This window comes from Bos taurus, chromosome 11, assembly GCF_002263795.3.
Source record: "Bos taurus isolate L1 Dominette 01449 registration number 42190680 breed Hereford chromosome 11, ARS-UCD2.0, whole genome shotgun sequence".
Taxonomy (NCBI): domain Eukaryota; kingdom Metazoa; phylum Chordata; class Mammalia; order Artiodactyla; family Bovidae; genus Bos; species Bos taurus.
In genome coordinates, this window is record NC_037338.1 from 22,519,134 (window position 1) to 22,546,228 (window position 27,095).

Here is a 27,095-nt window from a genome sequence, read left to right on the forward strand (position 1 = left end):
AAGGGCTGCACACAGCATAAGGTAGCAGAACCTTGTCCTTATCTGGGAGAGGTACCCATCCTCCAAGGGAACTGGTTATAGGAAGGATATGCCTTCATTTAGGATAAACTGAAGTCATGAAATCAAGACAGGAAGGCAGAAACCAGATAGGAAACCAAACCTTATTTTCAAATCAGTTCCAGAAATCTAGCAGTTTACTGCTTTTGTCCTGAGTGCCTGAAAGGATACACAGGATGTACAGCAATTCCACAGTAGTTGATAAATGACAGCCTGGATTATTGGAACTGAAAGATAGGTCAGAATCTGATGGCAAATAAACTTCCCGTGATGCTGAGGCCCAGAGGACTAGACTAGTGTTTCTAAAATCCTTCCTACTTCAGATCAGGGTAGAGTGGGGATGGGAAAGCTGACTGAGATAAGTCTGGGCTTGTGGAGAAATGGAGGACAATGATAAGGCTGAAAAAGTGGAGAAAAATTTGCAGCCACTGTGATGTCTTTGCCTGGAACTCTTTCTGCTTGTTGTCTAGTCACTAAGTCATGTCTGACTATTTGGGACACCATGAACTGTAGCCCACCAGGCTCCTTTGTCCATGGGATTTCCCAGGCACAAATACTGGAGTGGGTTGCCATTTTCTTCTGCCAGGGAATCCTCCTGACCCAGGGTTTGAACCTGCGTCTCCTGCATTGGCAGGCAGATTCTTTACTGCTGAGCCACCAGGGAAGGCCACAGACTATCTATTTCTTCCCTAGTAGCTTCTGAATGGTTATCTATTTCTTTATGATGATCTGTAACCATTAGTTATTTAAATAAATAGTGTTTCCAAGCATCTAGGCCTAGGAGATGGCTAACATCATGGTGTGGAAGGTTAAGGAATTCTGTGGGGAAAATACAACAAATTTTGGTCTAGATATATTTAGTCCAAGCTGTGATAGGGAAATGTCTTTAAGAATATGAAATACGGGTCTTCAGTGGAGATTAAGTGTCTAGGTGAGAATTCTCTCTATATTGGTTATGTATATTGAAGTGGAAATTGAAGGCATTTATATGAGCTGCTAGACTTTTGCCAAATGGGGTGATTTTAGAAGAACAAGGCAAGGAATGTAGAATCCAATACTGCAATGTTGTTAAAAAAAGAAAAAAGAAAAAAAAAAAAAAAAAGCGTGTGTGGGGGTGTGGGGTAGGAGGGAGATGACAGAGAGACCAAGAGAGACAGAGTCAGACATAGCAAGGCACCAGTAACCATAGAACGACAGAAATTGAAAGGTCCTTGAAGCTTAGGGTAAGCTTTAACTTAAAGAGGGAGACTTTAACATGCAGAATCAGAAGAACCACAATTATACAAAAAACAAACAAAAAAGCTCTTGCTTTGGGCCAAGAGGATACTATTGGAAATGAGCCAATGGACTGATTTACATAGTAATCTGAAAGGGAGATAAGGCAAGATTTCAAGATAGCAATGTTGTTTGTGGCCCACTCAAAGAGAAAGCAAAGGAGAAGGAGCATCAGAGGAGCAGTCCTGATGAATGGTGACTTTCCTAGGAAGTGGCCTGAGAAAAATTAAGCATGAATTAGAATTTAAGAAATGGGTTCTGAGTGAAAACAAGATTCATGGCATTATGTGAAATCAGATTCTAAACTTGTGAGTCCTGAGGTTTATGGAAGGAACATATTAGACCAGTGCTTCCTCCAATCCAGTGGGCCACCAGAATTTCCTGGAGAGCTTTCAAAACAAACATACAGATTCCTTGTCCTCACCATAGAATCAGAACCTTGGATGCATAGATGAGGGCTCAGGAGGGGAATCTACAGTGTGAAAAAGCTGCCCTAATAATTCTAAGACTGTGATCCATCAACTGGCCTTAGGAAGTTATTTTACTAGTTTCAACAGCAGATAGCATTATGAACAGGACCTTAAAAAAAACCCTGTCTCCCATATCTCTATCTCCCATATTGAAACAGTTTATGAAATACTTTCCCAGACTGACCAGGCATCATATTGTTTATTAGTCAGGGTAAAAACAAAAGGTAGTTTTTTGTTGCTCTTGCAGATTCTGCCCACCGTAACATAGCAGGTAAATTTTCCATCAGGTCTATTTTCAGTACATTGATTAGCAGTAAAAATTCATAAATTAGCTCGTAGAATGACTAAATGTGACATTCTGCAGAGGGGGTATTCTTTATGGTAGATTGATTTGTTCTGCATCCTGTATAATGGTCCATTAGAATATCTCATGGAAATGCTCTTGTACAACTCACATGCATCAGGGGCTGCAAAGATGAAGTCTGGCATTTATTACTGTGGAACTGGACCAGGTTTCTCGGCACTACTCCATGCAAAGTCATTTGCTCCAGTTCCTATTTGGGGGCCAGATAAAATAATTGTCAGGGTGTTCCAACAGTGACATCCTTCCTGATAAATTTAGCCTTTACCGAGGGATCCACTTCCCATGCCCAGAGATTATTCGCAGAAGTGACAGCTGGAGCCTCAGGATGGAGCTATAATTTTATGGTGCAGAGTCTAAGCCTGGAAATGCAACTAGTAAACCATAAATGCCAAAGGCATCATAAAGAAAACTGTACTTTAGGAAGTACTTGCCAATTTCTGAGCAACTAATTATTCCTTTACCTACCCACTGACTTTTATGAATAAAACAGGCCAGGAAATGCATTTTTTAATTAAGCAGGCAGTTATGATAAAATGAGGTACTTTCCATCCTTAGCAAGAGACCTCTTTTTCATGCCGTCCTCTGGAACTTGTTCTGATGAATGTGTTTTTAGGTTCACTTCCATTTTCAAACTTTTATAAACAATGTCTGTCAAGCAAAATTGAGTGTTCTTAGGATGAGAGAGAACAGAGTGAAACTGACTGCCTCCAAGACTCTTTCCGGTTTGGAAATTTTCTCATCTTGCTACATCTTTTTTTCCCCCCCCAACTCTGTGGAACTGAGAGAGTGGTGTTATCTCTGAGATTCAAGATTCAAGGCTCTACTACGAAAGTTGCAGGAGAAAAGGAATGCCCAAGAATGCTTCTTGGAGATGGCTTCTGTGGAGGGAAAGCAGTGCCTCTCTCCTGCATTTCAGTTCTCTCAGTTGCCTTTGAGTGCCAAACTGAGTGTAAGTCAGAAGGACCCCCTTGAATGCCTGTCAGAATTGGCTAGATGGAGAGAAGCAGAGGACTACACAATTTAGTGAAAGTGGAAGCTGCTCAGTCTGTCCAACTCTTTGCAACCCCCTAGAGTGGGTAGCCTTTCCCTTCTCCAAGGGATCTTTCCAACCCAGGGATCGAACCCAGGTCTCCCACATTGTAGGCAGATTCTTTACCAGCTGAACCACAAGGGAAGCCCAAGGATACTGGAGTGGGTAGCCTATCCCTTCTCCAGGGGATCTTCCTGAACCAGGAATTGAACTGGGGTCTCCTGCAATTGCAGGTGGTTTCTTTACCAACTGAGCTATTAGGTCTCCTGCAAACTTCTAGAAAGACTTGTCAACTCTAGTCAGGTCTTTGAGCAGAATAAAATATCGGAGATCTCTGAAATCTATTTTTCTGTGAAGATATAAGATAAAATTATCACTAAAATCACTAAATTTTATTTCTACCTTAGTTTTAGAAAGGTGGGTATATATTAACTTCTCAAACAAATTTTGCAGTAGTTTAAATGAAGATATAAGTGCAAAAAAATTGTCTAAACATGGGTAAAACAGGAAACACAAATAAAGGAGGAGTTTGTGGTAGGGAAGAGAATGGTAGTAAAAATTTCTCTTTACTTGGGAAATAACTATGTTAGGAACAGGACACTAGTTCCATGTACAACAGCTTAATTGACTGGATGGTCTTTCAGGGAATGCTACTAACCAGAGTTCTTATTTGCATTTCCTTAATGCAAATATAAAGAAAGATGATCTATAAATATCAGTGTGAGATATTTATGTAGTATGATGTCTGAAATGCCCCCAAACACTTGGCGTTGTATCTCACTAACTCATCTAAATTTTAGAAAATAGTTCAGGTATTATTAATTTCATGTGCTGTGAGAAAATTATTTCTTGATTTTTTTTTAAAAAAAAGACTGAATTCAGTAAATCTGACTCAGAGTACAAATAAAGTAACCCAGAGTGGAACAAAAACAAAGCAAAACTCCACAGTGGTATGAAAAAATAAGGAGACTGAACCCCAAAGTGAGAGATCTTGGTATTTGATCTACTCTCCAGTTGGATCCAAAGCATGTTTGGAAGCATGCTAATAAGGACATTGACAGGATATTGTGGAGGTCCTCTCTTTAAGGCACTAACTATCCCAAGACTGACTCTGAAATGTAGTTCCCAGACCTTTATTATGGTGATAAAATTCACATCAACTCAGCTGTCAGTCCTTTTTACTGTGGAGATGAAGTTGAAGGGATTTCTCTGTGCTCAAAGCTTTGAGCTTCCATAGGAATTGCAGTTTTATGGGAAGTCCATTGAAATTAAAAAACAAAGAAGTTGAACTAGGACCTGTTCTAGACCCCATAAACATGATTATGAATTGCTTTTCGATAGAAGGCATTATATTTTACAATTCTTTGGTAATGAAGTTAATAAATATAGAAATTGGCTGCTAACATAGTGAGAAGTTGTTCAACTTTAAAACTCCCCAAATTAACATGATCCCATTTTAGAGTGGGGCTAAAGTTTTTTCCTATTTTTAGTTATCAGATTTAGGGTCTATGACTGGGCCTACTTATGAATCCTAGAAAACAGAAGAATTAAATAACATATCCCAGGTGGCACTAGTGGCAAAGAACCCGTCTGCCCATGCAGGAAACGTAAGAGACATGGGTTTGATCCCTGGGTTGGGAAGATTCCCTGGAAAAGGAAATGGCAACCCACTCCAGTATTCCTGCCTGGAGAATCCCATGGACAGAGGAACCTGGCAGGCTACAGTCCATAGGGTCACACAGAGTCAGACACAACTGAAGTTACTTAGCACACACACACTGCAGTAGTGGAAATTCCTACTCACTTTGAGAACTTTTACTGAATTCCCATTGGATCCTGGCTTGCTTAGGAGAGAGCATGGAGTGTATTCTCCTGAAGCAGCATGCCTCTAGACCAACACGTGATATTCTTAATCCATCATGGTCAGTCTACACAGAGAATAGACCTCCACAGGATCATAAGTATAGTCTCTCTGTATTATATCACAGGTGATCACAAAGCTTGCAGCCAGTAGGATTTATTTTTCTAAGAGATTGCTACCACTCCTGAATCATGATCAGACAATAAAGGGAAGCTTTAATCTGTCTTTGTATATCCCAGACCCTATGAATTAGGATTCTGAAAGAAGCAGAGCACATTTTCTTATTCTCTTGCTAGGAAACTACACTTTCAAAATTCCTCTCCTCATTTAGGAAAATGGAACTATAAAAATTCAGCCCCAGAGTTTGTGCGTGTTGACACACTTTGATGATTCTCCAGGGTAACTAGTCACCTGGAACTGGACAGGACTTACATGAGGCTCTTGTTCTTAGCTCCAGTCTTCACAGGGGAAGCAGGAGAGGACTGAAAAGCATCACTCATTAGTGACCATATTTGGCAAAAGCCAAGTCTCTCCACCCTCATGTCCCCACCCCCCATTATTATTCATTCTGATAGAGCTGTGGCACAGGCCAGATGTCATTCCAACGTTAAAATTACATTGTTTTTATAACAACGTCAGCTTACATCACTCTTAAATAGATCACACGAATGTTCCTCTGTACACTGTCAGGGAGAGGATGAGCTAGATCTTTCCAGTGGACTTGCCAAGCACACACTGTAGGAGGAGTTAAGATTTTCTCAGAACATTGCATAGCTGGCTCCCAGCCTACAAATCTCCATGTTTCTCTGCAGCATAACTCATTGCAATAGGAAACATCCTTTCTAGTGGTTTCTTTGATTCCTGGAGGAAATTATGGATATCTGTTCTTGGGTTAGGTAGAAGGCCATTGGCCAGAGCTCTTTTCCTGTCTGTTTTCTTCTCTCTTCCTTCTTGGGGCAGGTGACCTTGAATTCCTTTATGGTCCATTGCTTAAGAGTATTATGTGAACTACCTCTCCTAAAGACCATTTGAAACTTGGAAGATAACAATTCCAATTTCAGGATCAGAATCCATATGGACTCTGAACAGTATGGAAATGGTAATTTTGGAAGCTTAGTTCCTCCTTCCTCTCTCATCTCTCCTGCAGTCCCACTTGCTTTAACCTCTGTGCCCCTGATGATAGAATGGGGACCAAGAACTGCAGGGTGACTGACAAAAGTCACCTCAGGTAAATCTGACCTCATGGTCACATTGCCAGATGAGCACATCACTTGCTGATCAAGTCACTACAACTCTTCCAACTACTGCAGTGAGCCTGAAGAAAGAAAGAACTTTTTTCTTTTTTAGAGATTTTGCCCTTAATTGACCTCATGCTTCTAAATGTCCATAATATAATTTTTTAATGAAAGATTCATGTCAGAAAAGTCCACTTAGATATCTACCAAAGATAAAACCAATCATTATAAACAGTGTTAGCAAAACAAGCTAATATGTTTAGTATTACAAGGAATCCTGGCATTTCTTTTCTCAATGCTCCCTCTATCGTTTTATTCTCTTTTTTTTTTTTTTTGCCTCTTAAACAGAAAGAAAATTCAAAGTAGGGTATAAATTATAAAACCAAAAAACTCAGAAATATTATTCTATTCTTGAATGGCAACCCCATTCCCTTAAAGAAAGCAAAAAAAAAATCATAAATAATATACTTCTCCTTCAAGATTACCCTGACATGTAAGATAAATGCTGATACTGTTTCTCATGAGTCTGACTTTCAGTTTCTTGTGACTCAGTCAAGGTCTGGCAACTATTTCCTCCTCATTCAATGCTCTTTGGCTCTATAACCAAAACAAAACTGGATTTACAAATTTATGTTTCATAGTAAATTTGAGGTTATCTACTCTTCCAAGCGGAGAAGGCAATGGCACCCCACTCCGGTGCTCTTGCCTGGAGAATCCCACGGACGGAGGAGCCTGGCGAGTTGCAGTCCATGGGGACGCCAAGAGTTGGACACGACTGAACGACTTCACTTTCACTTTTCACTTTTCTGCACTGGAGAGGGAAATGGCAACCCACTCCAGTGTTGTTGCCTGGAGAATCCCAGGGACGGGGGAGCCTGGTGGGCTGCCGTCTCTGGGGTCGCACAGAGTCGGACACGACTGAAGCGACTCAGCAGCAGCAGCAGCAGCAGCAGCAGCAGCAGCAGTCTTCCAAGCTGCCTTGGTGGCTCAATGTAAAGAATCTGCCTACGAATGCAGGAGGCATGGGTTTGATCCCTGGGTTGGGACAATTTCCTGGAGAAGGAAATGACAACCCACTTCAATATTCTTGCCTGGAAAATCCCACAGAAGGCTATGGTCCATGGGATCACAAAAGAGTTGGACATGACTGAGGGACTAAACAACAACACTCCTCCAAACCAGAGATTTAAGGGCAGGTAATTTCTTTGGGAGAAGAAATGGAAATAAAGCTTGATCCAGACAATCAACCTCAGCAAAATCATCTCCAGTGGAGAGCCAGGACTTCAGATTGAAAGCACAAGCATGTTTCTGCTTTCTCTGAATGACTGCATGATATTTCCACGAGCTTTGGCTCTGGAAATCTAAGCTTTGAGGTTCCTGAATATTCTGGTTTGAAGAAACTTATGCTGATATGGATCATGAAAAGCAAAGGGTTTTACAATCTGGAACAGGAAAAGTCTCTTTTGGTCCTGAGAAGTGCTGAACATTTTCATGTGTGTGTGTGTGTGTGTGTGTGCGTGTGTGTTTATGCAGGTATGTATGTATGTTTCAGACCATTTTTTTGGGGGGGGGTCTATTATCCTTAGAGGATAGATTTTTAGAGATTACATCAGCACCATACAAAGAACAAGGGATGGACATGAATCCCGTGCTGTCAACTCAGTGAGGTCAGGTGAACAGGTCAAAATGTTTGAAGTTCTCACTGGGATCTGACTGTATTCACTTTCTGATACAATTCTCCCTACCTCAAATGTCCTTCTTCATGTCTCTCCATGCCCAAAGCCCACTCAACCCTTTAAGACATAGCTATAAGGTCACCTCCTCCACAAAGCTATCTATAATTCATCATTCAGAATTACCTTTTTCTTTTCTTAATTTACCATCACACTTTTCTTGTAAATTCACATGGCATATACCACTTTCTGATTTGCATGGTAATTTTGTTCTTGCCTAATCACCAGGACTGGGCTATAAATGCTTTGAGAAAAAAATCTCTATCTGCTTCAACTTTGCATTTCTAAAGAGAAGGGAAAGCAACCAGGAAATATCTATTGAATTAGAATATATAGAGATGACTACATACACACGCACACATATATTTTTTTCTTCTGGGCCAATATCATTACCTCCACTCTAAAAAAATAAAAGCATTTGTAGAAAGCACTGAGACTGAACATTCGATACGTTTAGAAGTAGGCCGGAGCTAAACTAGACACCCACAAGCAGGCAAAGGTTCATCTCAAGGAGTCAAAGGGGATCATGGCTCTGGACAATCAGTATGTCACTTCACTGTCATGAACTGGAATTACCCTTTGGTCTGAGAGCATGTGTTCATGATTAAGAAGTTGTCTCTGGGCCCAGATAGAATATCTTGCTGGTCCTGGAGGAAAATGATGCCAATTAGAATGGCATCTAGGTAAGCAACTATAGGCATGCTTTAAAAAATGCCCTTGTGATGAGCCAGAGGAGATGACATGCTATGTTAAAGAACTCAGTGGCTCTACAACCATGCTCAGCTTAGAGTCCCTCTCAGACAGTTACATGGGATTGTTGTATTTGTGCTAACTACTCTCGTTCCATGAAACAAAGGGATCACTTTTGCTTGCCTTCCCTCCTCCCCAATTGGCTGATGTCGGTGCCGCTTTGCTCAGCACCCCTTACACGTGTTTACTTGCAATTCCTTCCAAATGTACTTATTAGAAATCCCGCATTCCTGATCCTGGAGGTAATAAACCTGGAGACACAACTTTCATTAGCAAAGGGAAAGAGACTTTAAGTATATCCAGAAATAAACTAAAGGGAATAAAAGACTGGGGTAGTTTATAGCTAAAGAACTTCATTATAATGTATTTAGAAATGAGGTGTTCTGCTTCCCCATAACATTGCACTGCCCTTGCCTCTTTCTATTTGCCTAGTGTGATGGCCAGCAAAACCTAAACAGAAAATGCTCCACATCATGAGTTATTCCCACATCACTGGACTAAAACAATGCTGTCCATAGTAAGTCTGCTACTGAAGCTCCCATTAGTTGCCCAAGAGAGCTGCAAGAATTGCTCAGAGGAGACTTAGCCAAAAATATATAACAACAACATATGGAGAAAACCAACAGAATAATAAATGGAAGAAGATGAACAAATTCAGTACTGATAATGGGGGCGTTTCCTTTCATCTAAGTTCCTACATTCTAACACTGAGAGTGTTAAAAACAATTTTACAAACCAAGTTTAAGAGAAGGAGGACAAAAAAATGCAAAAAGATCTGTGTGTTCTTTAGATGACATTTGAAACATGCTTACATACTTTTAAACACCATTTGTTGCTGTCTCTATTCAGGCAATATGCTTGAAGGTCTGCTCAGAAAACATCTTAAACTCAGGATACATTGTTCTCTTTTATGATTGGTTTAGATCACTTACTTAATAAGAATTGTGGAATTATTCCAGATGCGACATTTATAGAAAATTCCAAGGTCTGAAAATTCCTACAAGCCCATAAGGACATTTAAAATTGATCATTTTCACCCTCATGATTCCTTAAGAAAATCAACTACAGGTTTTCAGATTATTTTTCCATCCCAATTAAGGGTAACCATAATAACAACTGCATACTTCAGTTTTCAGCAGAAGTGACTACACATTTTTGCCCTTAACTGAAGAGAAAACAACCATATGGACCTTGTTCTTAGCCAGTGCTCCATTAGCTAATTAAATTTGTAAAGCCCAACCATTGACAGACCACGGATTAGCCCCATTTTAATGACTCCATCCCTTTGGCAGAGCTAATGGTGTCTTGTTTCAGAGCAGACTAGGTAAATTGCCTCATTCTGAATAAGTTAGGAGGATTCGTGCAATAGAAATGGAATGTAAGCCATATAAAATGTATATGCATTTTTTAAAAGGTAAAAAGAAAAGACAAAGTGAACTTTAATGATATATTTTAAATATCCAATATATTCAAAATATTATCTTAACATATAATCAATATGCAATTTGTTAATGAAATCTTTTCTATTCCTTTTTTCATACTAAACCTTTGAAAGCTGGGATGTCTTTTACAGTTATGACATCTCTTCATGTAGATTACCCACATTTCAGTGATCTATTAGCCACAGATGGCTTGTGGCTAGCATATTGGACAGTGCAGGATTCCATGGTAGGGTTTTCTACTTCATTTTCCCCTCATTGTTCACACTTATGATCTTTTTCCAGAGTTGAGTATTTCACTTTCCACACCTGGATACTAGCTGAACACGCAGCCCTTTGTAGTGGTGAATGAACCTAAAGAAGTGATAATAGCCAGTCTACTCCCTATCAAGGAAAACAATTTCTTTTGAAAAACATTTACATCTTTTAGGTCTAAAAAGTGCTAGAGCCAGAAAAAGGCCCAAAATGTTTAGCCTGTTGACCCATTTTGAGTTGTGATTACAGAATATTTCAAGCATCTTAAGGCATGATGTGCAAATTTTGAGTCTGACAAACTCCAAAATTTTAACTTTCTGCTTCATTTGTGCTGTGTACAACTGATTCACGGCTACAGTGACCATCTTATCCTCACTAGAAACAGGAAAACAATTTGACAAAGGGATGGATTGTATTTGTATGATTTGTTGACATAAACATTTTCATTGAGACATGAAAATTAAGCAGATTTAATGAAAAGATTTCAAAGGAGGAAATAAAATTATAGAAAATCAGGTTATTTTCAGAGACTTCACCAATGTAGGGGAGATAAATATCTAAGGTTCTACTTTGTAATGATAACAGGACCAACAAAAGGATTGGGGCTAAGAAGAACCAACAAGAACCAACAAGATTGTGTTGTCCCCTGATTTCTGGAACATCCATGTAAATAAGCCTGTGTTACTACAAATAGCAGCGTTACGAAAAATGATCAAATTTTCATCTTAAAATCAGGGTATCTGCCACTTCCTCAACATCTATATACTTCTAGAATCAAAAGATGTCACTTCGTCACCTTGAGACATTTATTTTAATCTGTCCTGAATGTAATTATTCGATCAAGCTACTGTCACAAAATCCTATTAACTCAGAGACTGCATTATTCACTTCTTACTCATACCTGGATTCCAATGCTTATTAAATGCAAGTTTCACTCAGCCAGAATGAAGGGTAAGCCTTAAGGGTTCTTACATCTTTTTAATTTTAGGAATTGTTTCCTATCCAATCTCATGAATATCAGTCTCAAGGTGAGAATAAGTTTATGTTAAGAGTTCATCTTAATGATATATCTAGGCATTAAAAATTCAAAGAATGCCTAAAGGTTATAATAAAAATTAAGAATAAAACTCATCAAATGACTCAAATACTTCCTTTGATTATCCTAAATGGCAATCAGTGAACACATGAGCATTAGGAGCAGCGGAACAAGTATTAAAGTTTGAAGTAAAATGCCAGAGACAAAAGTTGTAGAGCATTATTTTCACTCCTAGAAACCAAACAGATGAGGAAAATTTGAAGGAAGTGGAGAATCAAGTATATTCCGGAAACAGAACTCATAAGGACATGAGCACTACATCTAACTAACTGCAGTCTTCTGAAGAGCCCAGCATCAATGGCTTTTTGTTTTTTCATAGATTTCTTTAAGAGACACTGTATCACTGCTGATCTTGATGGCATAAATGTGAGTTCATGTGAAAAAAACATGAGCCTGAATTACTCTGAATTGCAAAGTGGTGCAGAAGAGCTGAACTCTGAAGGGAAGATGTTTTAACATGTTTTTTTCAAATGCATTTTCTTAATATACATATTAAAAAGGATAAGAGAAAAACCTAATAAGATTTTCTCTTTCCATAAGAATAAAATAAAAAAGTTAGGTGATAGGAAGGCCCTATGTTTCAGTTACTTGTGAGCATCTTTTGCCACTGGTAATCAATCAGTACCAGTGCAATCAATGTCTGAAGTTCATGTAAAAAAGATATTGACTCATTTAATTAATATCTTATTGACTCCTTTAGTCGATATCTTTAGTTTCCTTGGACTTTTGTTCCCCCAAGAGACATGTTCCATCCAAAGGGAGCCCTCATCAGATGGCCAGCACTTTTCAATCATCCCTCAGAGGTGTCTGATTTCATCCTTTTATGGGAGAAATGCCTTTGGAGAGAGAGGTAGTGGATGTTGGCCCCTTGTATGATAAGACGTTGGATGATGAGGTCCGCAACTGTCTCATTTTCCTACAAATGACAGTATTCCACTTAAAACAAGCTCTACAGAAACCATGATTACAGTCTCTCAAACTAAATAAGGGATCCAAGGTAAGATAAAAATCTCTTTTCCTTGGTTTTCTAATTTCATCACTTGAAATGATTTTAAATGCTACACAAAATAAAGGTATACAGTGAACAAATCCACTTTACCAAAAAGATGAACATGACATGAAATGATTGCTTGAGAAAATATGAGGCGCGAAGTCCCCATATCAGAGATGCGGGTCCAAGTTTCCAAATCAGAATATGGGAATCATGCCATCTGGAATGTTCAGTTTAATAATCTATTAGGCCAGCCCTAGAAAATGTGTTAAGTTGATAAAACATAACCTCTCTTCCCCTCCTTTTTAAAGCATCATTAGGGGGCTGCTCTTTGGAGTTCCCCCGAGTTGCCATTTATTTTATTTGGAGGGATTCCTAGGACATGGCCTTAGAAGATGTCCTAGGTCTCGTTTCAAAGTATGCTGCAGCTCTTTAAAACTGGCCAGATGGAAGTAACCTTGAAGCTTATGAACCTGACTGCCTTCATAATCGCATCACCAGAGGGACTGCCTCTCCCTATAATTCAAGCTATCCAAGAGAACTGATATAACATGTATATCCACCTCCAGCCAAGGGGAAAGATGGTAGCATGGAGGAAGAAGGGACGATCAGGAACAAAAAGGAGAGTGGTAGTCTCTGGCTTGTAGAAAGAACCCACTTATGCCTCAAGACAGTGAGTATTAAAGCAGATTCATCAAGTTTTTCTTCTGTGTCTCTCACTTTCTCATGACATGTCTCTTCCTTAGTCAGGGTTCCAAAGTCTCGCCTCTTCTCCTCTTTATCAAATCTTTATGGCAAGAATAAATCTAAATCTCATTTACAATCTCTCCTGGAAATCACTAGGCACTTGTATGTCAAAGGTAGTGAACTTGAAGTCAAGAAAATACTCCTTGAATGTTAATTTTTCAGGTACCCCTGGTACCTGGGCAGAAAAGGGAGGGAATGGAGAGAGATCCTTGGCCCTTTGTACCAGAGACTGGCAGCTTGTCTGGGAATGGAACAGAACCCCCTTTTCCCTGGGCATCATTCTGGGGTTTTGGTTACTACACTTGGAAATGAAATTATACAGAGGGCAATGGCTTTTCCCTTTGGCACATCAATCAATCAATCAACTCTGTTTGGAAGGTTCTATAAATAGGAAAGCGTAGAATAACTTGGGCACAAGAGAAATCCTTGGGGCCTTCAGCCTCCTCTTCCCCAATGGAAAGCAAACAAGGGTTGAAATGAGAAACCAGAAGGCAACAAGGGCCATTTCTCCTCTCCTGTATCCACTGAAGTCTAAATGTTCCTTAAAGAATTCAGAAGTCTGAGCACAGAATTCTGAGCATGCTGATTTTTGAGGGGAAAAGAATCAGAGAATGTCAAATTTGGGAGGCTTTTGAGGTTGTTCATTCCAGAGATGAATGTTCCATGCTTCCCTCCCACACCCACACCAGATGCCATTCATTTATTCATTCATTTGCCAATTCTTTATAAACACCAATTATGTGCTGGAGACTGTTCCTGGGGTGGGTTTTGCCCAGAGAAACAAAAGAGGGGAAAAAATCTTTGTCCTCTCCTTGAGGTGAGACAGATGTATACAATATATAAAATAAATAATTAAAGTCTGCTGCTGCTGCTGCTGCGTCGCTTCAGTCGTGTCCGACTCCGTGTGACCCCATAGGCAGCAGGCTTCCCGTCCCTGGGATTCTCCAGGCAAGAACACTGGAGTGGGTTGCCATTTCTTTCTCCAATGCATGAAAGTGAAAAGTGAAAGTGAAGTCGCTCAGTCGTGTCTGACTCTAGCGACCCCATGAACTGCAGCCTACCAGGCTCCTCCGTCCATGGGATTTTCTATAATACTATAAATACTATGGAAAAAATAGACTTTTGGAGATGAGGAGTGCTGGGTGAGGGGCGGCAGTTGTCATTTTAAGTTAGATGATCAAGATAGGCTTTATTGAGAATGTGGCACATAAGAAAAGGTTTCAAGAACAGGGAACTATATGCGATATTTTGTAATAACCTATACAGGAAAAGAATCTGGAAAAGGATACACACACACACACATATATATACACACACATATGAATATACATATATTCTTATATACATAACCAAATTACCATGTTGTACTCCTCAAACTAACATGATATTGTAAGTCAACTATATTTTAATAAAAGAAGATGGCAAAAAGAGGAATAAGGTTAACATTTAAAGGTTTAAAACATGTATCACAATAGGTAATACATGCTAAGTGCCTCTGATAAAATAAAGGCATCTGATAAGCTACAGAAATAATGTCTGTCACTGCTGACAAGTTGCATGACCTTTGAGAAACAAAGTTATATTTTGTTTCAATTTTCCTAACTGTCCAATAAAAGTTGAAACACCAGAAAAAAAAAAGAAGAAGAAGAAAAGGCTTCAAGAAATAAGAGAGTTAGCTATCCATATTTTGGAGGGAGGCAGAAATAAAGACACAAGTTTGAGCAAACATGGGGAAATAGGGAAGCCTGGTGTGCTTCAGTCCATGGGGTCACAAAGAGTTGGACACGACTGAGTGTCTGAACAACAACCAAAGTAAGGATGGCTCAGGCAGTACACAGATACTAAGGCAGAAGCTTGCCAGTCTTGTTTATGGTTTAAGGAAACTATGTGGCTGGAGAAAATGTGATCCAGGAGGAAAGATGAGAAGTGAAAGCAGAGTGGTGGGGGGAAGGGTCATCCATGTAGGCCATGGAGACTCTCGAAATGACTTTGGTTCTGAGCAAAATGGGGAGAAATGTTTTGAGCACAGAAGGGATATAACCTGACAAGCTTTAAAGAATCACTCTGGCACCTTTGTTGAGAATAGGTTGTAGAGATAAGGGTGGGAGCCAGGAGGCTACTATAATTCCAGCAAAAGATGAGAGTGCCTCAGAACACAACAGTAATATTTAGGAAGGCAGACTGCATACTACAGATGCCGGCACATGGGTGGATGTGATGGTGGGAATCTTTGGTAAGTCTGTTCTGATTGCTTCCCTTTTCTCAGGGAGCTGGGAAGCAAGATCACCAGCTGAGAGTAGGGGGACAGAGGCTGGGAGGTACTGGACATCTGAGTGGAGCAAAGGCTTGACTAAAATAGCTTAGGAAAGGGGGAAAGGGAATGACTAGGGAGGTACATACAGATTGACGGATGGCATCATCAAGTGCTTTCTACTCAATTTTGCCTTCTTTCCCACAAGTATCAAAATCTTTCTCTACCCAGAGCTCCAAGCAGGCCTACTGACTGATCAGAATTGGTAGATGAGAGAATGTGTCTTTGCCAGTTCTAAACCTAACTGGGTTAGTTAGTGGGTTAGTTCTAACCTAACCCAATCCTTTGGTAAACTGAGATTTAGAACATTTCTTTTAAACTTCCATCTCTGTGTGTGGTTTGCCAATTACAGATTGGCTAGTGCTCTACTACGTAAAATAATTAGGATGCCTATTACAGCACCCTTATGGCAGAAAGTGAAGAGGAACTCAAAAGCCTCTTGATGAAAGTGAAAGTGGAGAGTGAAAAAGTGGGCTTAAAGCTCAACATTCAGAAAATGAAGATCATGGCATCTGGTCCCATCACTTCATGGGAAATAGATGGGGAAACAGTGGAAACAGTGTCAGACTTTATTTTTCTGGGCTCCAAAATCACTACAGATGGTGACTGCAGCCATGAAATTAAAAGACGCTTACTCCTTGGAAGGAAAGTTATGACCAACCTAGATAGCATATTCAAAAGCAGAAACATTACTTTGCCAACAAAGGTTCGTCTAGTCAAGGCTATGGTTTTTCCTGTGGTCATGTATGGATGTGAGAGTTGGACCGTGAAAAAGGCTGAGTGCCGAAGAACTGATGCTTTTGAACTGTGGTATTGGAGAAGAGTCTTGAGAGTCTCTTGGACTGTAAGGAGATCCAACCAGTCCATTCTGAAGGAGATCAGCCCTGGGATTTCTTTGGAAGGAATGATGCTAAAGCTGAAACTCCAGTACTTTGGCCACCTCATGCAAAGAGCTGACTCACTGGAAAAGAATCTGATGCTGGGAGGGATTGGGGGCAGGAGGAGAAGTTGACGACAGAGGATGAGATGGCTGGATGGCATCACTGACTCGATGGACGTGAGTCTGAGTGAACTCCGGGAGTTGGTGATGGACAGGGAGGCCTGGCGTGCTGCAATTCATGGGGTCGCAAAGAGTCGGACATGACTGAGCGACTGATCTGATCTGATCTAAATATCATGTACTGAGAGGACATGATGACTCAGGCTCTTGGGTATTCATGCTATATGACAAGGGCATCAACTGTAGCTGAATGTCTGAAACATGAGCTCTGTTAACATGGCAGGAAGAAGACACCTTCTTACTCAATTTCTACTTCACTTTTAGTTTTTTGCATTCCAGCTCAAGGTTATATACCTTTTTCACCTCCTGGCTTCAATTTTCAAAAGGTTCCAGGGAGACCAGCAGGGTTTCTGTTTTGAAAAACTGGCATGACTTTTCAACTAGACCCAACCGCATCACAACTAATTTCAATAAATTGAGGAGATGATGAAGAATGTTAGTCACCACTGAATGAGGTGTGTATGCTTGCTTCTGCAATTTAAAGGAAAAAAAGAAAAAGGTTCATTAAGTCATCTTAAAAGGGCCCTTACCACAAAATGAAATTTGGAGAAAGGGTAAATCTGAAATGCAAATGACTTTCCTGTTTCACTAGCAATTTAGTACTACCTAATGAACGCTGAGTCATCAAAGCATTTCTTATTATTTCTGCACCCACAATGGGAATCGGTTTCTGACCTTTAAAACACCCTACTCTTCTGAACTGCTTTTTATGAGTTATTTCTCCAGTCTCCTTCCCACTCAGTTTACTTCTTGGAAGGCTTGTTGACCTTTATCATCATTCCTCTCTCTTACCCAATCTTAAGTCTGCTCATCATTCTGTCTTTTATGTCAATTACAGTTTCTGAGAATGCTTAAGTTTAGAAGGACCATTAACACCATGAGGTCAGACACAGTTGTAAACACATGACCAGAGTGAGCTCACATGTGACAGACTCCTTGTTAGATTTTTATCAAGATCTTCATTTTTCAAGTGGTCTATCATCTTTGGAAAAATTAGGCTATTTTTAAGCAGATTGTTCCTTTGTCTTTCCAATCTAGAAATAATAATTATGTCTTTCCAATCTAGAACATAATAATAAGTTCATATCCATTGCATGGGTGATGCCATCCAGCCATAGAACCATGATTCTATACTTAGTCAAAATTTGGTGAACACAGTGTAAAGCAAAAATAAAAGGAATTTTGAATGAAAGTATAATATATTCTTCAGTATACTGTATTTTTCTTAATTTTGAAATATATAAGTATTTTATATAATTTAAGCAACAAAGAGGAGGGGGGGTGAGGAAAGATCATTTCAATATGGCCCAGGAAGAGGGCAGAGGAGAAGACATAATTACTATGCAACCTAAGGCAAGACATGGGCATCCCAGATGGTGCTAGTGGTAAAGAACCTGCCTGCCAATGCAGGAGACGAAAGAAACGCAGATTCGATCCCTGGGTTGGGAAGATCCCCTGGAGAAGGGCATGGCAATCCACTCCAGTATTCTTGCCTAGAGAATCCCATGGACAGAGGTCTGGCAGGCTATGGTCCATAGGGTCACAAAGAGTCAGACATGACTGAAGCGATTTAGCACGCATGGAAGGCAGGACACCAAGTGATGGTCCCTTTTTCTGGTGACTATCTCATAAATACTTGTCACCAAAAGCTAGTCAGAAGAAACGCAGTATCTTGAAGGCATCATGAGTACCTCAAAGAAGCAAGGAGAGGGTACGAAAGAGTAAAGACTTCCTGGCTTTTTCTTTCCTCCAGGAAACATTATTTTCGAATTTTTAGGCACAGTGGCTTGGACTCAGAGCTCTTCTTCATGGCACAGTGCTATCTTCTTCTAGCACCTACATGGAGAACTCATTTGGAGAGTCCTCTGGATGGAATCCATACATTGGGGACCACAGAGCATATGTATGGAGGTGGGACTGGGGGTGGGCAAGAGGGATAAGGTTAAGTCAGGACCAAGCAGCTGACTATAGGCTATCAAATAGGACACTCAGGTCTGACTGGTGGAAGCAACATTATCAGTAGCTGCAGGTCCATACTGGCCAGAATTTATGAACTCAACTGTGGTGTGCCAACTCTAAATCTTTATAGTCTAAAATAGATGACCAAGTTCACTCTTTACTGTAGGCCATCATCTTGTACTTCAGAAAGGATAGTGCATTTTTACTTTAGATATTCAGCCTCATATTTCAGTTTCTGGTGATATCAGCAGACATGATAATTTGCTGGGAAGATTACCATGTGACTCAGGAATAAAACCTACCATTAAAGGTCAGAGACATGTACTTAGAACTGCATTTCTGGCTTCATATTCCATCCCCTTACACACACAGTCCACAGTTCAGAAAATCAGCTTTTTCCATACAAGATGGGTTTGACCAGTAGATGGAGTAAGTGTTTCCCAGAACCTTGTATCTGCTAATTAATGATGCAGTCTTTCAAGAAGGGACAGAGCCATGCCCAGCAACTCAATATTGAGCTTTATGTACAATTGCAGCTGGTGAACGCAGTGAATGACATGGACAGCTCTTGCTTTGTAAAGGATGAGGCCATGTCATGGACAAATAACTGAATAGGAGAATTAGCAGTAGGGAAGCAGTGGGATACAGAGGAAAAGGGGTGCTTGCACAATTTTGCTTAACACCAGCCCAGTCTCTGGGGGACAATCCCAAGTGCAATTTTTCCCCCCTCATCTTAAATGTTTTTCAAAACTGATCCTTTTATTCTGTGGTTTTGGGGGAGAAGGGAATGGGGAAAAGTCCACTTTGCAGCCTTGTAAGAAGAGAGTTGTATCAAATCTCGCAGGCTGCCAAGCCTTTCTTTTGGCAGAAGTGCTAGGGATATTTCACTGAGGATAATTTATCACGCTTGCTCTGGGTGTTCCAAATTTGCAAGCTATGGCTAGTTTCCAGAGACAGCAGGGCAATAAACTCCACTTTCCTAAAAGAAAAACAGTAACTGCAACACCTTTCAATTAAACAGGCCATGGAAAATGAACACGCACAGATGATCATGGATCTTCAGAAATCTTCAGAATGCCTGTGCTTGGCTGCTGGTGGTGGCAATAACAATGGTGTAGCTCAAGAAGCCTAGACTGAGGGTCTTGGGAATCGGCAAAGCATCTGCTTCTACATCTGTTTCTCTCTGTATATTTTTATGTAAGAATATGCACATACATACATATGTGAGAGGGCTAGACAGCATATTAAAAAGTAGAGACATTACTTTGCCAACAAATGTCTTTCTAGTCAAAGCTATGGTTTTTCCTGTGGTCATGTATGGATGTGTGGGCTGGACCATAAAGAAGGCTGAGCGCCGAAGAATTGATGCTTCTGAACTGTGGTGTTGCAGAAGACTCTTGAGAGACCCCTGAACTGCAAGGAGATCCAACCAGTCAATCCTAAAGGAAATCAATCCTGAATATTCATTAGAAGGACTGAGATGAAGCTTTGGGCACCTGATGCCAAGAGTCTGCTCATTAGAAAGGACCCTGATGCTGGGAAAGATCAAAGAAAGGAGAAGAAGGGGACGACAGAGCATGAGACGGTTGGATGGCATTACCGACTCAATGGACATGAGTTTGAGCAAGCTCTGGGAGATGGTGAAGGACAGGGAAGCCTGGCGTGCTGCAGTCCATGGGGTCACAAAGAGTTGGACACTGAACAACTGAACAGCAACACACATGTGAACCCTCACATGTTCAAGACCAAAACAGAACTGTTGGATGCTATCAGAATTATAGCCTCCTTCACTATGAAACCAGTCAAGTCTTTCTTATTGTCTCTGAAGTCTGCTTTTCCCAACTCCTTCCTCACCTTCCAGGTATCCTCAGGGTGCTTCCTTGATAATCCAAGGCCCTGAGGAGCAGGAAACAAACAGCAACTCCCTCCAGATAAGTGAGCCATGTTGGGACTTGTCCTCACCGCCTCAGCTCTTCCTAACTATATCCCATGTCCTTTATGCTTTCAAGGTGAGGGTTCCAGAAGCTACTTAGCAAATCACTTACTTGTACATTACGTTAACTCAAGTCACATATCAGTATCTTACAAGCAACTTCCAGGCCAGCATTCAGAGGATTAACAGATGGTGTGCATTTTGAGTGGGCAATTTGTACATAAAAGGAGGGGTGTGTGAGGACAGACTCTCACCCCAAGTAGGACACCACCTTCAGAGGCTCCTTCTACTTTGGTGGTCCAGGATCACACCATCTGCTTCTATGGACATACCCAGAACCTGCTCATTACAGAAACAGCCCAGGACCACTCCAGTGATGTGAGTTTTGCAGGACAGGAGAACTCAGAGGTCACTCAGGTCACTTTCCTCTCCAGGAAACACAGGGCAAACTTCTACTTAGTTTTGTTCTCCTGACTTTTGTTTCTATGGATTGTTTACGGATTGACAGGATCAATTCCTATGGAGCAGAGGACTACCTTGGGCCAGACTCTACCTTCAAATTCAGAGACACTGTAAGGCAAAATAGGGTCTAATGAGTTTTATAATGCATTAGAAATATCTTCCTACTTTTTAGGGGGATGCTAATCCATATGACTTCTTCAATCCTTGCCCTCTCTTGCCCTGCTAAAGCATTTATAAGAAATGGCACACAGAAGGAGCTCAATAGATATTAGTTCTTATTTTTGCCCTCAACAGGTATTCCGATCCTGTGCCCCAGGTCCCAAATCCGAGTGGAGCTCTCCTCTTGTTTTTCATGATCCTACCAAACTGCTCTGCTCTAGGATGACACCTGACAAGGTAAACTGCATTTAGGTGTTAATGGGTGACTGTGGGTTGACAGATAAGCCTTCAGAGTCTATGTTATTTCTTGACCTGTGCCTCTCCTTTGGGCTTCAGCTTCTATCAGGCTTCTCCTCTGTTCTGTGTGATCCTTCAGATGCTTCTCTTTCTTGCCCTCAAGTTCTTTCCATTTAGCTAACTAGAGGTCATCTTTCAGGAAGTCGTTTAATGGGGTTGGTGGTGTTCTGAGCCCGGAGGATTCTTCTCATTGTAGAGTGAACTGTGATCCCAACCTTTATTCTAGACTATGTACAGAAAACAGTTCATCAGAGCAACAAGATAAGGTTTAGCTAACACGATCCCACCTGTTGGTCCGTGAAACCACAAATTTCAAGATTTTAATTACAAAATTCACACACACCCACCCACCATGCTCATTTCCTACAGTTATGTAACTTAACAAATAAGCCCATCTAAGTTTTACCTGGATGGCGACAGAAATGGGGTTAAAAAATAAAAAATATTAAGTAACCATATGTTTAATTTATACTTTACCTAATAGAATAATGCTGTATTCTGAAATAAATCAACATGTGATGAACAGGTTGCATGAAGGCTTGTCTTTACATATAGGCCTACAGGCCAATATTAAGAGGAAAGAAAAAACAAACCTTAGTCTTCAGCAAAGGGACACAGCTTTCAGAATGTCATGAGAGATTCTATTTCAACTACTTGCAGTTAACTTGAAAATCCTTTTAACTCTGACACCGTTATTAATGAAAACTGCAATTAGTAAACACTTTGGTTCTAAATTTCACTTTATCAATATTTCCTCTCTCTGCTACCTATTAGTACGCTGGACTACTAGGCTTACATTTTTTAAAAAGGCCCTATTTTCCACTGCTAGCTGTGTTTTGTTTGGATAAACTCAGGGCAAACAGTGTGTAATTTCTGCATTGTGAAAAAGGGAATGACAATACATTAGAACATTTTTGAATAAAGAATTAGCAACTAGAAAGACTGAAAACAAATTTGGTATGACCAAGTAGGCCATAATTAGCATGATACATTTTTGTTGGCTGAATTTTATGTATATGGAGCAGAAGCAGGAAAAGAGGAAGCACATGTAGGCCTTAGTCTATGTACTTTTCTGATTTTACGGATGATTACATTTCTCCAAGGCCTCTAATGCCTTATAAAAGATGAACACATTCTTCTGGGAGGAAAAGCCAATTAACTTCCTTGTGTGCAGAGACTGGTAACCTTGCCTCTTCTATCTTGGGTTTCAGCGGGACACCCTCATCTTTGGATGAAAAATGCTGACCAGTGGAATCTTGGCTAAGAGTGCAGTGTCCTGGCCTCATGCCCAGCTTTTGTGGCAGGGAGTTACCCCCCGAGTCCTTTTTTTTTTTTTTTTTAACTAACACTAAAGTTGTGACTTCGAAAGCAAGATTTGCTAGTGCAGCAGAGGAAACTGGGCTTTCCTTTTATAGCTATCAAAATCAAGTCTTATGTTTCCTTGCAACCCTCAACTGGCCTCTTTGGTCTGATATAATCACAATATTCATAAAAATCTTGGTGGGAGAAGTTAAGGAGAGACAAGAGCATGCAGGATTCCCCCAGTTTTGGGGAGCTCCATCTATGTGGCCCTGTCAAGAGGGATGCAGGAGAAGGACTGTGGAGTGAAGGTGAACCCTGATATGTGCGTATCCACAGAGGAGTAACCGCAGAGAACAATAAGAAAGGGAGAATGAAGGGCAGCTGTCATTGACCTTGTAGGCTTCCTGCATGGGATTAAAAGTCAGAAACTGGCGGATGCTTCCGAGGAGTCTTCATGGCCATTCCTCATCCCCTGCTGTCAGCACATGACAAAGTGTGCTGTGGCTAGCAGCAAATTCTTTCCAAACATTGCAAAATATTGGTCGTGTTCCCTTCAGTCTCTCATCAACCCATAAGAGGTCACAGGAGATGTTAGAAATGCTCTGTCCAATTCAATGTCCAATTCAAAGAAACAGAAATGGAATTGAAATACACTCTTGGAGTTTCCTTCAGTGATGCTTTCAGATATAACAAAACTTACAAACATTTTAAAATAGACCTAAAACCACCTCAAATCTCAGGTATTTTTCTCCTTTTGGCCTTCCATTCTAATAAATGGTTAGCCTACCTAACAAGTAACTGTCTTCTAAAATCACTTCAGCTTATAGCAATGATACTTAAGTTTTAGAAAGAGTCCTAAAGGAGTTGAATCAGTATCTTAATTGGCATTATAATGTCCAAAACAGAGATGTGATTAGAATTTAGTTTCCCATTCATGAGGTGGTTTGAAAATTGTGATTTAGCCCCTGTACAGCTTGCCTAGAGTAGGATAGCTTTTAAAAAATCAACATGTCTTTGTCAGAGTTTGGTTAGGCACAATTTGACTGAAATTACACCTAGTAAATAAGATTATTTTTATTTTGTTTGAGAGACATAGATAACTATTCCTTATGTTTCTTTTTTTTTCCCATCTCAGGCAAATGAGGCCAACTTTCTTGCATCTCTGAATCTGTAGCCTTGCAACTGGCTGGCAATGATCTTGAGAAGGAATAACTGTGGCTATGACTTAGATGTTTCTTTGAAGAAAATAAAAGAGAAATGCAGACAAAGGAAGGGGAAAAGACAAGGGAGGAGGAGAAACAGTAGAGAGAAGAAGAAAAGAGGTAAAGGAAGGTAAGAAAGAAGAGGTTCTGTGAAGAAAAAAGAAAGAATTTAGGTCATCAGAGCTTCCAAGGGAATATCAACTCTGATAGCCGAGACACCTCTAACTTGGCTCCTTCACCTCCTGAGTGAGGGAGAGCATCATTTCTAAAGGCGGTCTCATGTGAGTCTGGCACATGCTTGATGCTTTGCCATCATTGCATAGGTGCTTCTTGGAAGGTCCCAAGCCCGGCCGCCCACTGGACACGGGTCTTTGTGCCTTTGGTTTGTCACATGCTGGCCAACTAGCCGGCTAATCTGGAGACTGGTTTAACCCCAGGGCTCTTTTGATTTCTTTTTCTGACATAGCAGTACTTCCATTAAGAAAAAGGCACTCAGCTATTAACTTCTGCTAACTCTGAACCTGGCCAATGAGCTAGAAGCATGTGCAATTCTGTGTCTATTTCAGGGCATGGATGTGGGGGCGGTGAAAACTCTGCTTGGTTTGGAGCTCTTTGCATTCATCTCACTCTTCCCAGCCGGCTCTGTCTTCTTTGTTCATCCTTTCCCTGACAGGCTGCCTGATGCTTACAAGAACGGTGCAGGATTCCAACAGGCTCAGACTGGATGGAGGAAGGAAAGAGCACAGGAATAGCTCCCTTTCTTAATAGTTTAAAAAAAAAAATTACATTTTTTAAAAAAGAGAATGCCTGAGTGATCTTAAATACTAGTCATTGCTATTTGAATGCTTTATTTTCTAAAGAGGGGGATTTAAACCCCATATACTATATAATCTTTGTATTCCTATATCTTTTCTTTCTCTCTCCCTAGGTTTTGGAACTTACTGGAGAAAAAAAGCCCATGTGCGCCTAGTCTCTGGTGCTTTTGATCACTACATTGCAATGTCTAATATACTAAACGTTGGCCCTGGGAAAGCAAACAGCAAACAACAGGTTATGGATACAAATAATTAATTAAATACCTGTCTGATTCATTTCAATGAAGTAAATACTTTAATCATAACAACAGTTTTTTTTCCTAATCTGTTGGATTGTCAGTGTATTAGAAGTGAGCATATCCTAATTTATAATAGGAGGAGTGGGTAAGGCTGAACGAGATGTTTGCTCCCTTTATGTAACCATCAGAGACAAAACAGGAATGAGCCTCCATGAAGCAGAGTGGGTCTTGCCCAGAAATTACACAGGTAACCAACTAAGTATTTGTGAGCCCATCATAGTTTGGCCACAAATACATCCACCACAAAGATATTAAAGTGCCTAAAATTTTTACTTTGTATGGACTCAAACATGATATGATTTGAGAGAGAAATGATAGCTAATTGTCTAGTGAGATGGAGTCATTTTAACTGATGACATAGTACCTTACGCTTTTAACTGAATGGAAAAAGTATAAGCTTGAAGGAGAGGAGGCTGTCTCTGAGAGGCTGGGTGGGGTTCTGGAGGGGGTTTGAAAGGATTGAGGATCCATTAATGAAAAAGTTTCAAGAAACAGAGTCAGAGAAGCCAAACAGTTATCTTGCCTCTCCCAGATTTTCTGGGAATCAGGCATTCCTAAAAGTCCCTAATTTATTAACTTCACTGTTGAGAATACCAGGAGCTAAAACTCCATCACTTTATGAGAAAGGAAGCAGAATCCCATGAAGGTGACAAAGAAGTCATAGCTGGAGAATAAGAATATTTTAGAATTTTCTTAACACTGTGCTAGGTAGTAGGAAGTTCACACACCTCTTCCAATCCAATGACTGACTACCAGCCATGGCCACGCACCCAATCACTCGTGGAAGTGGAAAATACATAGATTGTCTAAGTTTTCCAGACCACTACCCATGAGAGAATACAATTGCTTAGGCTTTGGGTTAGCATTTGGCAAGTGTAGTTTTCTTACTTTTTTTTAAACCCCACAATGATTCCGAGTCACTGCAGGGTTAAGAACTATTTGTTTAATTCTAAAAATTCTGTAAGGCAAGTATATTACTCCATCTTCTCCCAAGATGAAACTGAAGTTCATATTTGACCAATTTCAGGGAACAAGAACTCGGGTCTATAATTTCCAGTTTTCCCATTTAATACAACAGCTTCCCTGAGGTGCTGAAGTCAGGTTTTGAGCAGAGAACCATGAGACTTGCAACTGTATCCCACTATATCTCTTTTTCTAAGAGACACTAAGGAATATATCTGTTGGCAACAGGGTATAGAGAAAACAGCACAGAGTGGTTTTAATTGTTGTTAGTTGTGTGACTGAGTATGCCACCGTGCTGAGCCTCAGTATCCTCATTTGTATAGCATGAATAATAAATATCTCAAATTGTATTGGAATAGTAAATGAGAAAAAATATATATAATGCAGTTTAAATAGTGCCTGGCACTTAGTAAACCCTCAACAAGTAGTAGTTCTTTTTGCCAAGTTGATAGCTCCTAATGATCTTATATTAGGCATTTGGCCTCATTTTTTTCTTCTTCCCTGTTTCTTTAAACAAAAAAAAAGGGGTAGGACTTCCCTAGTGGTCCAATGGTTAAGAATCCACCTGCCAACGCAGGGGACACGGATTTGACCCCTGGTCCAGGAAGATTCCACATGCCTCGAGGCAACGAAGATCATAGGCCGCAGCTACTGAAGCCCGAGTGCCCTAGAGCCTGTGCTCCGCAACAAGAGGAGCCACCGCGATGAGAAGACCTTTACCGCAACTAGAGAACGCCTGTGCAGAGCAACAAAGACCTAGGCAGCCAAAACGAAATAAATCAACAGTAAAATAAAAAAAGAAAGGGGTAGAAGGCACCAGGCATGGGATACAGTCAAAGCTGGTAATGAATCATGTAGAATCTCTCTTATACCCAGTGAAAGATACGTAATTTCTATATAATTTCTATTTCTCTCCACATGAGAGTCAGCTTAGGATAAGGGACTTATCTCCAAGCTGTATTTGCCTTTAGCCATCAAAACCTTAATTTTTTTCTTAGGCAGTATTTTGGTCAGGGGGTGGGGTGGCTGA

The 27,095-nt window shown here is 40.4% G+C and overlaps 1 protein-coding gene and 1 long non-coding RNA gene across 16 annotated transcripts in view; one reads left to right on the forward strand and one right to left on the reverse strand.

Moving 5' to 3' along the window:
• LOC112448760 (uncharacterized) overlaps window positions 1-25,114 on the forward strand; it is a 40,065-nt gene extending 14,951 nt beyond the window's left edge. The window contains exons 2-4 of the long non-coding RNA XR_009496392.1: window positions 21,323-21,424; window positions 23,922-24,118; window positions 24,917-25,114. This is a non-coding gene — a long non-coding RNA (uncharacterized lncRNA). The remainder of the gene's footprint in view (window positions 1-21,322; window positions 21,425-23,921; window positions 24,119-24,916) is intronic.
• Window positions 1-27,095, reverse strand: part of SLC8A1 (solute carrier family 8 member A1) — a 447,525-nt gene that overhangs the window by 111,719 nt on the left and 308,711 nt on the right.